This window comes from Lepidochelys olivacea (assembly GCF_965140295.1).
Source record: "Lepidochelys olivacea isolate rLepOli2 genome assembly, chromosome: 1".
NCBI classification, from domain to species: domain Eukaryota; kingdom Metazoa; phylum Chordata; order Testudines; family Cheloniidae; genus Lepidochelys; species Lepidochelys olivacea.
The window spans coordinates 269,925,673-269,941,969 of NC_140411.1; the positions used below are offsets into that span (position 1 = coordinate 269,925,673).

The following is a 16,297-nucleotide window of genomic DNA, read 5'->3' on the forward strand; positions in this document are numbered from 1 at the left end:
TCGGATGAAGTGAGCTGTAGCTCACAAAAGCTTGTGCTCAAATAAATTGGTTAGTCTCTAAGGTGCCACAAGTCCTCCTTTTCTTTTTGCGGATACAGACTAACACGGCTGCTACTCTGAAACTTTTCAGTAATAGTGTGCTGTGACACATCTGTATTTTTATATCTGATTTTGTAAGCACATAGTTTTTAAGTGAAGTGAAACTTGAGGTGTGCAGGACAAATCAGATTCCTGAAAGAGGTACAGTAGTCTGGAAAGGTTGAGAACTACTGCTCTACAAGGAAGAACCTGCCATGGGAGGAAAACGGCATGTCACCAACACCACCACTTGCTCTTTCTCTCTCCCTGCATCTGTGGGGTCCCGCATCAGACAGGCATCCTGATCCTGGAGGCTTCCATCCAAGCCCTGGCTTTGACTTACTGGGACTGAGGCCTGCATGTCCCTGTTGACGAAAGACTGACAGGGCAATGACCCGGTGCGAGAGGTGTCTGTTGGTGGAGTCCCTCGGGAAACAGGTAAGAAGAGCTGCAGGAAGATGTAGCATCAGTGTAGCATCCAGGAGTGTGAGGACTTCATCAACAGGACACAACTGGAAACATCTCGGATGGAGGATGTTAGCCAACTACAGATGACTACACCAGCACCAGAGGAAGAAGGAAAACTGGATGCTGTACAGGGAGGAGACTGGCTACTGGCCACCTTGGGCAATAGACAGTGCTTCACCCCCACCCAGGTCCACTGAGGTGAATGAACTGTACATCATACTGGCAACAGGACACAAGGAGAAGAGCTCAATGGCTGAGGAGGAAGAGCCACCTGCTCCCAAAGCTGGGAGGCTCACAGTCACTGCACTTAGGAAGAGTAGGTGTAGGGTGCTGGTGGTTGGGGCCTCCTTTCTGAAGGAGACGGAGGCATCCATCTGCTGACCTGACGTGATTTCTGCAAAGGTGTGCTGCCTGCCTGCAGCCCACATCTGAGATGTTACGGAAAGGTTGCTGAGGCTCATCCATCCCTCTGACCACTACCCAGTGTTACTCGTCCATGTGAGCACTAATGATACTGCTAAGTATGACCCTGAGCACAGGACTCCAGAAGCAAGAGTGAAGGCATGCAGATTGTGTTCTGATCCATCCTCCCGATGGAGCGTAAGGGCCCAGGCAGGAACACATGCATTCTACAGATGAATGCACGGCTATGCAGATAGTGTTGATAAGAGGGCTTTGGCTTCCTCGACCATGGGATGCTGCTCTGGGAAGAGGGTCTCCTGACCAAGAAGGGGAAGAGCACCTTCGTGCACAGACTCACCAACCTAGAGAGGAGGTTTTAAACCAGGTTCAAAGGGGGCAGGGGACAAAAGCCCACAGGTAAAAATTAAAAAAAGGCAACCTTAACGGAGGGTTAGATGTTGGGGGAAGAGGGGAGCATGGAAAATTACAATAGGGTCACAGGAGAAAAAAGAGGGACATCAGCAGAGGAATTTCCTCAATATCTTAGATGTACAAATGCAAAGAGAATAAACAGGAAGAACTGGAAATATTAGTATATAAGCTAAATTAAGTCTTCATTGGTGTCACGGAGACTTGGTGGGATAAGTTCCATGACTGGAATATTGTTATAAAAGGGTATAGCTTGTTCAGGAAGGACGGGCAGGATAAAAAGAGAGTAGGTGTTGCCTTATACATCAAAAATATGAACTTGTTCAGAGATCCAGAAGGAGGTCAGAGCAGACCAATTGATGTCTCTGCGTAAAGATGAAAGAGGTAAAAAGTAGGGGTGACATCATCGTAGAGAGTCTACTAAAGACCACCAAATAACAGAAATATCCCAAACACAAGATCCGGTAGTAATGGGGGACTTTAACTACCCAGGCATCTGTTGGAAATGTAATATGGCAAAACACAGAACTTACAATCAGTTCTTGAAATGTATTGGGGACAACTTTTTGTTTCAGAAAGTGGAAGTAGTAACCAGGGGGTCAGCCATTTTATACATGATTCTGATCAACAGGAAGGAATTGGTAGCAATTTGGAGTGAAAGTGCCCATGAAATAATAGATTTCATGATTATAAGAAAAAGAAGGAGTAAGAGCAGTAGAATAAGGACAACAGATTTTAAAAAAAGCAGACTTTAACAGACTCCAAGAACTGGTAGATAAGGTCCCATGAAAAGAAAATCTAAGGGAAAACAGAGTTAAGGAGAGCTGGCAGTTGCTCACTGAGATAATATAAAAGGCACAACCGCAAACTATCCTGATGCAAAGGAAAGATAGGAAGAATTGTAAGAGGCCAACATGGCTGTAACACAGGGGAGGGCAAACTTTTTGGCCCGAGGTTGCGAAACTGTATGGAGGGCCGGGTAGGGAAGGCTGTGCCTCCCCAAACAGCCTGGCCCCCCTCCCCCTCCCACTTCCCGCCCCCTGACTGCCCCCCTCAGAACCCCTGACCCATCCAAACCCCCTGCTCCATGTCCCCCTGACCGCCCCCTCCCAGGTCCCTAACCGCCCCCTGGGACCCCACACCCTATCCAACCCCCCCGTTCCCTGTCCCCGACTGCCCCAACCCCCTATCCACAACCCTACCCCCTCCAGGACTCCCACGCCTATTCAACCCCACCCCCCTCCTCCGTCCCCTGACCGCCCCCCTCCCCCGAACCTCCGCCCCATCCAACCCCCCCGCTCCCTGTCCCCTGACTACCCCCTCCCGGGACCCCAGCCCCTAACTGCCCCCCCTGGGACCCCATCCAACCACCCCCTGCTCCCTGACTGCTCCCTGTCCCCTAGCTGCCCCCCGGGACTCCCTGCCCCTTATCCAACCTCCTCCCCCCACCGCTCCCTGCCCCCTTACCATGCTGCTCAGAGCCGCAGGACTGGAAGACACAATGCCCAGCTGGAGCAAGCCCTGCGGCGGAGGGGGGACAGCAGGGGAGGGGCCAGGAGCTCAAGGGCCGGGCAGGACAGTCCCGTGTGCCGGATGCGGCCCATGGGCCGTAGTTTGCCCACCTCTACTGTAACAGGAGCTCTTTAATGACCTAAAAATCAAAAAGGAATCCTACAAGAAGTGAAACATGGACGAATGGCTAAGGGGGAGTGTAAAAAAAAAAAAGCACAAGCACATAGAGCCAAAATCAGAAAGGCTAAGGCACAAAATGAGTTACATTTAGCAAGGAACAAAAAAGGCAATAAGAAGAGGTTCTTTAAATACATTAGGAGCAAGAGAAAGTCAAGAAAGTGTAGGTCCTGTACTTAGCACGAAAGAGAGCTCATAACTGATGACATCAAGATGGCTGAGGTGTTTAATGCCAATTTTGTTTCAGTCTTCACTAACAAGGTTAATGGTGACCAGATACACAACACAATTAATATTAAAAACAAGGGGAAAGGAATGCAAGCCAAAATAGGGAAAGAATATTTAGATAAGTTAGATGTATTCAAGTCATCAAAGCCTGATTAAATTCATCCTAGGCTACTTAAAGAACTAACTGAAGCAATCTTGAAACCATTAGCAATTATCTTTGAGAACTCATGAAGGACGGGTGAGGTCCCAGAGGACTGGAGAAGGGTAAACATAAAAAGGGAGAACAAAGAGGTCAGAAAGGAATTAGGTCAGTCTGACTTCAATACCTGGAAAGATACTGGAACAAATTATTAAACAGTCAATTTGTAAGCAAGAGTGGCTACTCAGGCTTAGCATGGGGCACAGAATCTAGTCCCTAGTTAACTTTTTTCACACAGTTTATGGATATACCTCCTTGAAGAATGTAAGTATCAGTCTATGATAAAGTAGACTGCAAAAGCATCAGTAATGCTAGTGGGTCAAAATCAGATATGGTATTAACAGGTGTAACTCCACCGGAGTTGATAAAGATGACTTCAGTGGAGTTCTGCTTACACCAGGCTACACTTGGGCCATTTTGTTCTTAAGTACATCACTTAAGTTAAAGCTGCTACTGAAGTATGTAGTTTTAAAATAGACAGGGAGATACTGGCCATCTCTATTACAGAAACTGAACAGACCAACAATTTCAGGATAGATTTCTGGATTGCATGTCCCACTATAATAATTTTAAAAATCAGAACTTCACTAGAAGAACACATAGGGTCCATATACTGGCATTATATGATACTGAATTAATCAGTAGTTAGTGGGTCAGTGATGTTATTGAATGTAGTGCTTGTTACAGGAATTTTTTTTGTTATATTATGTTGTTTAGAAAACCAACAAAAGTATTTTCCAAAAATGGATCCAAGCTAAAGTCTCTTTTTAAAGATAAACCATTTAAAAACTTTAATTCTGAAGAAGCTACCATTAAATGTAAACATAATGGATCCAAAAATGGATCCAAGCTAAAGTTACCATTAAATGTAAACATAATGGATCCAAAAATGGATCCAAGCTAAAGTCTCTTTTTAAAGATAAACCATTTAAAAACTTTAATTCTGGAGAAGCTACCATTAGACATAAAAATGTAAACATAACCATTTAAGTAAATGCTGAACAAAGACAAATATGCATATTGTTTTAGGAAAGTACACACACAAGGTATACTTTATGTCTCATCTGGTTTGTTTCCATACGTTTACCATTTTATTTTTGTGTGTAGTGAGCTGGACTTTCTGTTCCTACTTCCCAACATTCTGCTGCAAATCGTGACTAATTCTTAAATCATACATAATTCAACAAAATACTTCAACATGAGAACAGATACGTTCAGTCTTTCAAGAACTCTCAACAGTCTCAAAAATATTAGCTGATTCATTACACAAGCTACAGACCAAGTAAACATCTGCCTAATGATTCAGGGTTATATGATTCCTTATTGTGGAAAACAGTGAGGAAAAACTCCATAGAAAATTACGACTACAAATCAGTAGTGGGATCCACAGAATAGTGTTTTCAAAAGCACATTAGCAACAGCCTGTTGTAATTGCCATTGGGTGTGGTCACAAAAGACATGTAGCAGTTGAAAACCAGCAGAAATCTTGTTGGAACTGGCACATAATAGACCCATGTCCTGGAATCAATTTGGTGGCTCTAACAGAAATTCAGAAGTCAATATTCACACGCAATCTAGATTGGAATAAAATCACCATAAGAAGGCTATGTGGATTGATAATCAGTCCAGATTTCAAACACATCCAATCAGTCATGCCTTTATGTGATGGACTGGTTGATCAAACAAGTTTTTTCCATCTCTAGTTTATCTTATTCTGTGACACAGGACTCTTTGGCCCACAGAGGACCACAAATGGGTATACAAACTTCTTAATGATTTGTCACTAACATGTACTGCCAACTAAGACAGGCTTAGCTTACAGTCCCTTTTTCCTAGAAAATTACTCTTTCTACAGATAACATGCATCATAAATAACTGTGTACTAGGCTTCCTCCTCTGTTAGCAAACACCACAATCCCCTTTTTCATCCATAGCCAAATCTTATGTTACTTGAAAGTCTATTGCTTTTCAGTCTCCTGAAACTGGCATGACATCATATAACTGCATTTCCCACACCTAAGACTCTGCACCCATATTTTTCATGCATCTTTGTTACTTAGCTTCCCTATGTATGATGCATTGTATGAGAGCATATCACCCTCAATCACTGCATGGGGCTCAATGCATCTGTGTGAACCAACAAATTAATACAACATTTTCATTGTATAATAATTCTCTCATAACAAAAAACATTTAAATTCTGTTGTACCTCAATATCAGGTTTATAAAATCACCTGATTGCTACTACTCTCCTATAACATTCCCCCATCCTACACACACACCCTGAGTTTGCATCCATTCCAAAAATGGGATTACAAGGTGAGTGTACAGCTGACACAATCAAATTTACTGTATAAAGAAAGACAAAACTTCAGCCTCTGGAGTAAAATACTTACTTTGTAATCATGACTTAAGTTAAATGAAATACCATCACCTGAATGGAGTAAGACGCACTATGAATCAGCGAGTAGTAAGTCTCTCTAATGATTGAAAGTAAAACTGATTGTATCTCTAGAAGTAAAGGATAGGTACGTGTGTAGTGTTTTGTAAACTTATTTGTAAGGAGGATTATTTATTTTATTTATTTGAGATTGTGCTATTTGTCTTGGTCTACTACATGTAAGTGGTAATGTGACATAAAAAGGGTACATGGATTCCCAGTGTGTAAAAAAAATTTCTTTACAAGGTACAGCTCTTGGAAATGTTTCAGTTTATAAATATTCTGAGAAAAAACAAATGTATGCAACTCTGATAGTAGAAATATTAGGTAAATATAAAATGAATAATCACTGTAGGTAATGATATATACTTTTTTCTTAATCACTTTTTTATTTTACAAACAAAATATTTAAGGAATGAGATAATATAATAAATACACATAGAAAGCATTTTTATAATTTAAGGGGAATTGCATTATTCATGAGTGGAAGAAAATAAAATTTAGACTTTTTCTCCCCACACTTGAGTCAATGTATTTTATTTATAAAACACTTGTGGATTGTGCTTTACTATTTATTTCAAATATGTAGTACATACAACTGATATATTACCATTTTCATGAACATCATTATGAAGGCATCAAGATGTTTTCACTTATTCTGAATTAAATCAAATTCATATAATTAACATATACTCTAAATATGTGTAGTCTATATAGACGCAACAGATGGGATTTTGAAATTCCAACAATATTTACATAACCCTGCTAATTAAACTAAAGTGTAGATTTAACAAACAGAGTTCATGTTTAATGTTACAGACAGTCTAATAGGGCTTTTGGTGTCACAGAATATTCACTGGATTATAACTTGTACTGTTTGGTTCCTACCCAACAGACTTTGAAATATTAAATGTTCCCAGTAATATGGTTATCTCTTGAAAACTCAGATTTTCACAGAAAGATGAACTCTCTGAAAAGAGAAATAACACTTACTGTCTGAAGATTATTTTTGATAGCTGACCAGGGATTAGGCATTTTCTATGTTTAATATATATCATCTCTAAAGTTCTAGTGTGACCGCGTATGAAATGAATGTCTCTCTCACTCTGGCTGTAGTGGGCAGTAATCCACCAATGAAATTGCCTTACAGTGTGGCATTGGTCAAAAATCTCTTCTATACAGAAAAACTTAGCACAGGATGAACACAGAAAGTAAAGGAAATGCTGACGATCATCTCAGGTAAAGACGTGTTATTAATTCTTCATTCAATCATCATATTTTTGCACAGTATTTAGTAGCTAAAAGGTGTCAAATGCAGTGTTCATGGCATTACCACGTTTATCATACATATTTTTCTTTTACATACTTTTTGGATATTTTTTATGTCAGAAAACACTTACAACTAACACTTCATTTTCTTTGTTATATTCTTTGTTTGCTCCATGCTCCCTTTGTACAACTTCTTACTTTAAATTAAGTAAGTATTTTTGGGGGCAGGGAGAATATCTTTGTGTGCAATAAGGCACCAATTTTGAATAGCCTTTGTGCCCTACTGCAGAAGACATAAATAATAATAAAGCCACTTTACAAACCACATAAATTGAAAGGCATAAACATGAATTAGATGCCAATTTAAAATTAACCAAATAAAGTGACAATGCAACAAGATTCTGTCCTTTTGTCCACTCACCACAGTTCTAATGTACCCATCACCATAGTGGCCTAGCACCTACCAGCAAGAGTGTAGTTTTTATCTGAAAAAAATCTATGCAAATCCATAAGTTCATCAGAGAGGTCTGGAACATGTTTAGCTAAGTACAACCTCCTAAATATCCCCCTTTTCATACAAACCCTCCCACAACTATCGAATATTTGTAAAGTACATTTATGCTTAAAGTTCTGAAACTAACCAAGATTTTGCAAAAGCAAAATATTAGATGCCTTTTTGTTAGAAATTAAAATGACACCACTGACTTTTTTTTTTTGAAGTTGAAGACTCCCATGCCTGAAAAGATGCTGCACTGAATAAACTGGTCTGAGTCCTATACCCCTAAGTAAATAAACATGTAACTTGTCTTCCTTTCAACTGCAATGGTAGAAAGGCTGACAGGGCTTCACAAAACCCTCCTGTGTTAGGGAACGGAAACTCCTAATGAGATTAGTTGGTGTGTGTGTGCAGACATTACTTAGCCATGACTAAATGGGCTCTCTTCCTGCAGCCAGTGGAAAATTCATGGAACTTTTTCCCCCTGCAGCATCAGAGTCCCTCTAACCTTCAGCAAAGCCAGATCCAAAAACAACTCTCCACTTTCTCTCCCCCCCCCCCCGCGAAATGTATCAAAATGGGCCAGAAGGGCTTCTGGGGAGGGGGGACCTAAGAGAGAGGGGGAGGGCAAGAGAGGAACTCTGAAGACGACAAAGGAAACTGTAAAAAGACCAAATACATAAACCTGAGAAGGAGAAAACCACAGAGTTTCTTTGTGAGCTGCAGTGACTCATTTTCAAGATGTTGTCTGCTGCCAGTTTCAAACCGGAAGCGCATGGCAATTAGTCTTGCTGTTTCCAGACAAGCCTGAAACTCTCCCGACACTTTTTTTTTTTAAATCCCCCCTTTCCAGTTTCTGCAAGAACTCTCCTCCCCCCACAGCCCCCTTCGCCCCTTGCAGAGGCTGCGGGGATCGGCACACACTGCCCCAGCGCCTGGGCGTGTTGACAAACACCCAGACCCCTCCCCCAGTCACTACTGTGATTATTTTAATTTTAAAAATGGCCCACGTGGCCCAGCAGCTGGGACGCCCTAGGCAGCGAGTGAATGCAAAGCGCACCCCAAAGGGCTTCCTGGGCAGTCAGTTATTTCTATCTCTGATTTATGCTCCCTCCCCAGAGAGCCCTGGCAGACAGTGGCCCCCTGCCTCTCGTCCCAGGCAGACCCTGACCCCTTCCTGCCCCCCAAACACAGACACTTCTCTCTCCCCTCGTCTTCTTCCCCTTTTAGCCAGGCAACTATTCCTCGTCTCCTCTCTCCCTTCCCCAGCCAGGCCAGGCAGTGACCCCCTGAACCCCAGTCAGCCCGGGCCTCCTCTGTCCCCAGACAAGGCAGAGACCCCCTTGCTCCCCTCAGGCAAGGCAGAGACCTCCGTTCCCTCCCCTCAGGCAAGGCAGAGACACCCCCCCTTTGCTCCCCTCAGGCAAGGCAGTGACCCCCCCTTTGCTCCCCTCAGGCAAGGCAGAGACACACACCCCCTTTGCTCCCCTCAGGCAAGGCAGAGACGCCCCCCCTTTGCTCCCCTCAGGCAAGGCAGAGACGCCCCCCCCTTTGCTCCCCTCAGGCAAGGCAGTGACCCCCCCTTTGCTCCCCTCAGGCAAGGCAGAGACGCCCCCCCTTTGCTCCCCTCAGGCAAGGCAGAGACACACACCCCCTTTGCTCCCCTCAGGCAAGGCAGTGACCCCCCCTTTGCTCCCCTCAGGCAAGGCAGAGACGCCCCCCCTTTGCTCCCCTCAGGCAAGGCAGTGACCCCCCCTTTGCTCCCCCCAGACAAGGAAGAGACACCCCCCCCTTGCTCCTCTCAGGCAAGCCCCCGCCGTGCTGCCAGGTATCCCTCGCGGGGCTCCGGGCCCTGTCCCCCGAGTTACCACCAGGGATTTCTGCCTTAGAGTCAAGAGTTTGCTCTGGGTTCCCTTGCACGGACTGCCCGAGAAGCTGATGTCCCCGCACCCAGCCCGGGCCCCTTCCAGCCACATTGTCCTTTATCAGCAGATTAAAAGCCAGAAGGGAAACACTCTGTGTGGTGCCTGTGGGAAGAGCAGCCCCTTGGGCCCCGCAGCGCGGCTGCATCCACTCTCCTAGTTGCCCGTCTCTTACAGCTCGTCTGGCTCCCCTTTGCTCTCATTCCCCGCCACCTCCCCAAGTCCCCAAAACTTTGCACTACTTAGCCCAAGCTCAGAAGCACTTTTACATACCCAGAGCCTGGTGGACTTTTCCAATCTCTCCTTGTAGTTTAAAGGAAGCTGGGTAAAATCCCCTGGTTTTCCATGCTGACAGTCTTCTGCAAGCGCTCTGTTGCTCTTGTAATGAGATCCTGGTTTTTTTCTTTCTTTTTTTTTTTTTTTTTTTTTTTCTTTCTTGGTTGGTGTGTATGTGTGTGTGAGAGCAGGAAGTTGGAGCAGTCAGACAGAGAGCCGGCTCACTTCCTTTCCTGCATTATTCCCCAGGCGGTTTGCAGTCTGTGTAAACAGGCTTTTCCTCCCCTCTCCCCTCTCTCTGGCCGCTGATGTGCAGCATTGCTGTAATATAAGACACACACATAGTAAAATGGTAACGGTAACTACACACACACACACACACACACACACACACACAAGGAGCTCCAGCAGCTCCCTCTGACCTCCACCTCTTCCTGTTCTACACCCCAGGGGAGGAGCTTCAAACAAGCTCAACAAACTGGCCCATGAACAGCCTCTACTAAGAGCATAAAGTGGCTTTGCAAAATAATCAGCTTTTCCAAAGACAGTGGCTCAGAGCTGTTAAAGATGAACACGACCATGTTAATATTATTTATTAGTAATTATTACTTCTTGTTAAGCATTAACAGTGCATTGAGCACTCTACAAGACTGCGAGAAGACATGGCGTTTGTCCCAAGGAATGTGTAATCTCCAGATTTGATCTGCAAAGCACTGAGCACCCTCAACTTCTATTGATTTCAGTGGCAGCATCACAGTATTCAGCACCTTGGAAGAGGTTGACCACTTCTCAGAACTGAACCTTAAATAGACAGACACCTCAAAATACATAAACAACACCAAACATATCTAGTGTTAAAAACAAACTGGAAAAAGACAAACAAACCATATTTAAATAATCCAAGTGTGCTCAAAATCTGGATTGAAAATCCCAAATCGGATTCTATGGTTTTTGGTTTGGCTCATTATAAAGACAGGCCATTTGTGAAATTCAGATCTGGGTTCAGATTTTGAACCCATTTGAGGATGTTCAGAACAAGGGTTTTGGTTCAGACTCATCTCTATTAAAAATAATAAGCATACACCATTTGGAGTTTAAATCATCTTTCCATGTATTGCATGTGTCTTTCCTGTACTGTCTTTTTCTGATGCTGATCGTAAACTTCTTCAGTCAGGTCCCACACCTGTAGGGTGCCAAGAACACATCAATGATACTCAGTAATTAATAATTATATATAAATTAAATAAGTACTGCCTTGTAACATCTTTTAAATAGTTAAAAGATTAAGCATTCAACCAGGGTAATTAGAGTTCAAAAATGTTCTTGACATAACATTATTTGGATGTTACATTATTTTTGCTTGCTATTTTTGGGTTATGGCTGCTATATTAATGGTAGGTAATTGGAGTCAAAGAAGCTAACAGGGAATTGTCACAGTTGCCACTGAAAATTAGTCATTAGCATCTTGACATTTAGCAATAGGCATATTGTAGATTTTTCAAGGAAAGTAGGTAAGACTCCAAATTCTGATCCCTTAATGTCCCACATACAAGAGCTTCGGGTAAGGTGAAATGTCTTCGTGCATGCACATGTAAAGGTGTCAATTGTTGAGAAATGCCTTCTGAGAACATACGGAAGTTTAGAGTGTGAGCTTGGGGGTCCACTGAAATCTCATGAAGTTGATGGGGTGGAAATGATGAAATGTTGGTACAACTTTAAATAAAGTACCACTTCTGGAAAAAATATGCATTGGGCATAACCTTTACTTGTTTTAAGCACTACTATAAATTTTTAGAACATAGTAGTCAAACTTCATTTGAGAAGCATACATGAAAACATTTATGCAGGTAGATAATCAATATTAGAGTTGGGTGTGCAAGAGAGGAGTTATCATGGCACCAGCATCAGGAAGATGATTTGCTGAAGTTTGGGGGTGCCAGAATTCCTCTTCTTGAAGTTATGATATGTTTCATTCATTTCTTCTAAGATCTGGGACATGGACTTTCCAATGCTGTCCTGAATTGTTTCTTTTCCATGCTGAAGCAACAGGAGGGAACAAATTGTTTCAAAAAAGGAATTAGGTCTCTAAACAAGCAAGTGATTTATTTTCCCTTTCAAAATATTGTTCTGCCATTTAAAATATTGGTTTAAAAATTAAAGTCCTTTGTTCACCCAAATAACAGTCTAGGACAGGGCTTCTCAAACTGGGGATTGGGACCCCTCAGGGGATCACAAGGTTATTACATGGCGGGTCACAAACTGTCAGCCTCCACCCCAAACCCCACTTCGCCTGCAGCATTTATAATGTGTTTCTAAATATATTTAAAAGTGTTTTTAATGTATAAGGGGGCGGGGGTCGCACGCAGAAGCTTGCTGTGTGAAAGGGGTCAGAATTACAAAAGTCTGAGAATCCCTGGTCTAGGAAGTCTAGATAAAGACTCCAGGCTGAGAGAAAGATGTCATTGGACACTATGTGGCATCTTGAAGCTAACCTGTGAAAAATGGAGACAAAAGTGTGGGACTTTTTTGTTTATTGAAAAAAAGTGATCATGATTTGTTTGAAGCACAGAGATTTGAGGAAGTTCTGTGGGCAGTGGAAAAACTCTGAGGTTTTAGACAGTGTCATTGACACAAATAATACAGATAGATATTTGTTGGAGAAAAATCTTTTTTGAAAAGATTTGTATGTGCTCCCTACAAACATTGTGCTGTAAAGGACTTTGATTAGAGGGAAACTTTTTATCTTGTGTGGATGATAGCAAAATTAATCTAGCCCCCTGATTACCCTGAAACAGTGGTGGGCAAACTACAGCCCACAGGCTAGATCCAGCCCACCAGCCATTTTAAGCCAGCCCTTGACCTCCCACTGGGGAGCAGGGTTTGGGGCTTGCCCTGCTCCAGCACCCCAGCCAGGAAGCAGGGTCGGGGGCCATTCCACGCAGCTCCTGGAAGCAGTGGTATGGCCCCCCTCTGGCTCCTACACGCTCCAATGGCCCTGCTCCAATGGCCCCACTCCAATGGCCCCTCCGGCACTCCAATGGGAGCTTTAGGGGCAATGCTTGCGGATGAGGCAGCGTGCAGAGCCACCTGGTCGCACCTCCGCATAGGAGCCGGAGAAGGGACATGCCACAGCTTCCGGGAGCCACTTGAGGTAAGCACCGCCCAGAGCCTGCACCCCTGAGCCTCTCCCCACACCCCAACCCTCTGTCCCAGCCCTGATCCCTCTCCCACCCTTTGAATCCTCGATCCCAGCCCGGAGGCCCATCCTGCACCCCAAACCCCTCATCCCCAGCCCCACCCCAGAGCCTGTACCCCTTCCCGCACCCCAACCCCCTGCCCCAGCCCTGATCCCCCTCCCGCACATCGAACCCCTTGGTCCCAGCCCAGAGCACCCTCCTACACCTTGAACTCCTCATTCCCAGCCTCACTCCAGAGCCCAAACCCCCAGCCCAGAGCCCCCTCCTACACCCCACTCCCCTGCCCTAGCCCAGAGCCCCGTCCCGCACCCTGAACTCCTCATTTCTGGCCCCATCCCATCCCAGAGCCCACACCCCCAACCAGAGCCCTCACGCCCTCCCTCACCCAACCCCAATTTTGTGAGCATTCATGGCTCGCCGTACAATTTCTGTTCCCAGATATGGCCCTCAGGCCTAAAAGTTTGCCCACCCCTGCTCTAAAACATTGATTCACAAGTAAAATATGGTGAATGAGGGAAGACGTTTATTATGCTATAGAAGGCTTGGTCTGGTATAAAAGTAGTTGCCTAGAGAAAGGGGTCCTGATGGTGCAGGTTTAAAAATACTAGCGATGGACTAGTGCAACCCACTGTCAGTGTGTGTTGCGTGTCTCCATTTGTACCTGATCCACAGGAGCTGTGTCTTCACCGCTAACAACAAAACCTCGCTCTTTACTTCAAGCTGTAGAGATTCATTCTTTCCTCTCTGGAGTTCCTGGTTCAGGGTTCAGTGTTGACCTAGATGGCAGCTGTCACACTAGCAAGGGAGTAGACTGTAACTAGTGACTAGCTCCGTTGCAACTGAGTGAGACATAATACTGCTATATGCTATTGGTGATCTGCCAGCTGGAATGCCCAACCTGATGGGGTGGAGTGAACCCAGGCAAAATATATGCACCCCAGATGTCTCTTAAGTCCCTTTTGTCTAAAGACAATCAAACTTGTGCAAGAAGCCAACTGTTTAAAGCAGCCCTCCCCCCCCCCCCCCCCCGGCCCTGTAGTAAGAGTTTTCCCTAATGCAGCCCCAAATGTACAATGTATAATTCTTCCCCTTTTTTATTAGACATCTTAATTAAGCAACCAATTTGTGTCTGTCCCTTAAGACAGATTTTACTGTGTTTTTAAAGTTGACTATAAATCTTGTGCATTCCTGTAAGCACCCAATCCCTTATTTATATACTAAAGTTCAGGCCAGTTTTACTGTGATTCTGTTCTCCATTTAAACTCTTCAAGGATCGTGTCTAGTTCTGTGTTGGTACAGGACCTAGCACAATTTTGCTCTGATCTCTGGACACTATAAGCGTGTTTTTTCTTAAATCTATCATGATGACTATAAAAATAGCTAATTAATAAGGGCTAGGTTGCAGGCAGATGAGGATAGTTGTCAATTTATTTATAATAGTTTTATAAATGCAAATATATATAAAAAATCATATATATATATATATATATATATTGTATCCCTTCCCCTTCCCCATATTTTGCGTTCAGTTGTCTTCTTAGATTGCAATTTTTGTGGTGCAGGGTCAGTTATTTTGTACTTGCTTGTGTAGCGCCTAGGCCAATGGTTCTACAGTAATATAAATATTAAATAATAATACATCTTTTTATGTAATTCTAACTTGAACAAGTACCTTCCTGGTTACTGGGGTATCCAAGAGGTTTTGGACTATAGGCAAGTAGAATGTAATTACCCAAGTTGGAATGATGATCTAATTTATCTTGGGTTTTGTGCCACACCTGTCATTGTAATATCTGAATGCCTGACAAGTTGCATCAATAGTAATGAATGGTCCACCAACAGACCTGGGTTTTCTCTTCTCTCCCTCTTTCCTGTAGCTGGACATATCTGAGCTCCAAAGCCAGCAACGTTGGTCTTGCCAAAAAATCCCATGAGGTCTTTATTGCTCACAAGTGTCCAGGACCTCAGTTTTATACATCGTTTTAAAGCAATTAAAGTACCACCTACAGTACCTCAAAGGTAAAGCATTGGTTCTATATACATGATGTTTCAAAAGGACTGATTATATGCTGTTCCCATTGGAGTGTTATTTCTGTCTGGGCATTCTGCTGAGCTGTAGAGGATCTTGCAGAGCAGACTTAAGTAGAACTGCAACTCCTCGACTAACAACTAGTTGTCTTAATTAAAATAAAGTTAAACTGCTGGACCACATTCTCAGGGACAGGAAAACCCTGCAAGTTTCAGCTCACAGAGTTTCCTTTTAATCATTCTGACAGAGAATAAAGAAGGGGTAATTGCATCCCCATTCCATGAAACAAGTAAGTGGAACACCAAAGAGAACTAGGGCCTTTGCACTGTTTCCTGGGTTTCCTCTTCCCCTATAGTAGCACCTTCAACAATAACTGTACAGCAATGTGTTCTCTGTGGGTGGAGTTTGCAGGCCCAGAAGGAGAGTTACTGCTGGGTTTCCATTATAAATTTGCCTGCACCCTTAAGGGAGGATTCTCCAGAGAGTGACTGCTCCCCAGCTTTTTCCCTGCCTCATACCCATCCCCCAAGTTCTGTAGTAGTCCTATCACATGGACTTGTAAACATGGGGACTCTGCAGTATTGTAGTCAATGGGGATTATGCAGTGGAGGCCACTGCTGTCCCACTCTCTTCTTCCTCTGGCACATTTTGTTTTCCTCTGTATTGTGTAGCAGAAAGAAGCATTTGACGCCATGTATTTAGGTTAAAGTTGACACTCATATATGTGATTCATTTAGGTTAGCCTGCCTAACTATGTATTTGTAATGGGTTGCCTGTTGCGTAGGATGTGATTGTCTTGTTTGTTATCATTTCAAGAATATTATATGGTGCTGTGTATTGAACGACCATGAAGCACCTAACTGGATTTTCTCACTATGCTTAATTGCTATTTAAACATAGAGAGAAGACTCCAAGAAGCTTAGAGGACCATGGAGTCTAATGAGACCACACCGAGTATCTATTTTAGAATCCAGCAAGCTTCTTACTACGGGCGCTCAGTTTGCTTTTCTGCTCGGTTTCATCTCCAGGCTAATTAACTAAAACGCAGGTTCAGGCTAGAACATTAGTTGCATCTCTCTGTTCTCTCTTACCCATCTGTCTAATTCTAACCTAATCTCTTAATCTAACCTAATTTAACCAAGGTATTTCTAGCACACCCATCACTCTGGTTTCTA

At 43.5% G+C, this 16,297-nt stretch overlaps 1 protein-coding gene across 1 annotated transcript in view; it reads right to left on the minus strand.

Moving 5' to 3' along the window:
- The window catches only part of ELK3 (ETS transcription factor ELK3), a 61,878-nt gene extending 51,551 nt beyond the window's left edge, over nucleotides 1-10,327 (minus strand). The window contains exon 1 of the mRNA XM_084616861.1: nucleotides 9,894-10,327. The gene's annotated coding sequence lies outside the window, so the exon portion shown is untranslated. The remainder of the gene's footprint in view (nucleotides 1-9,893) is intronic.
- Nucleotides 10,328-16,297: the final 5,970 nt, after the last annotated feature.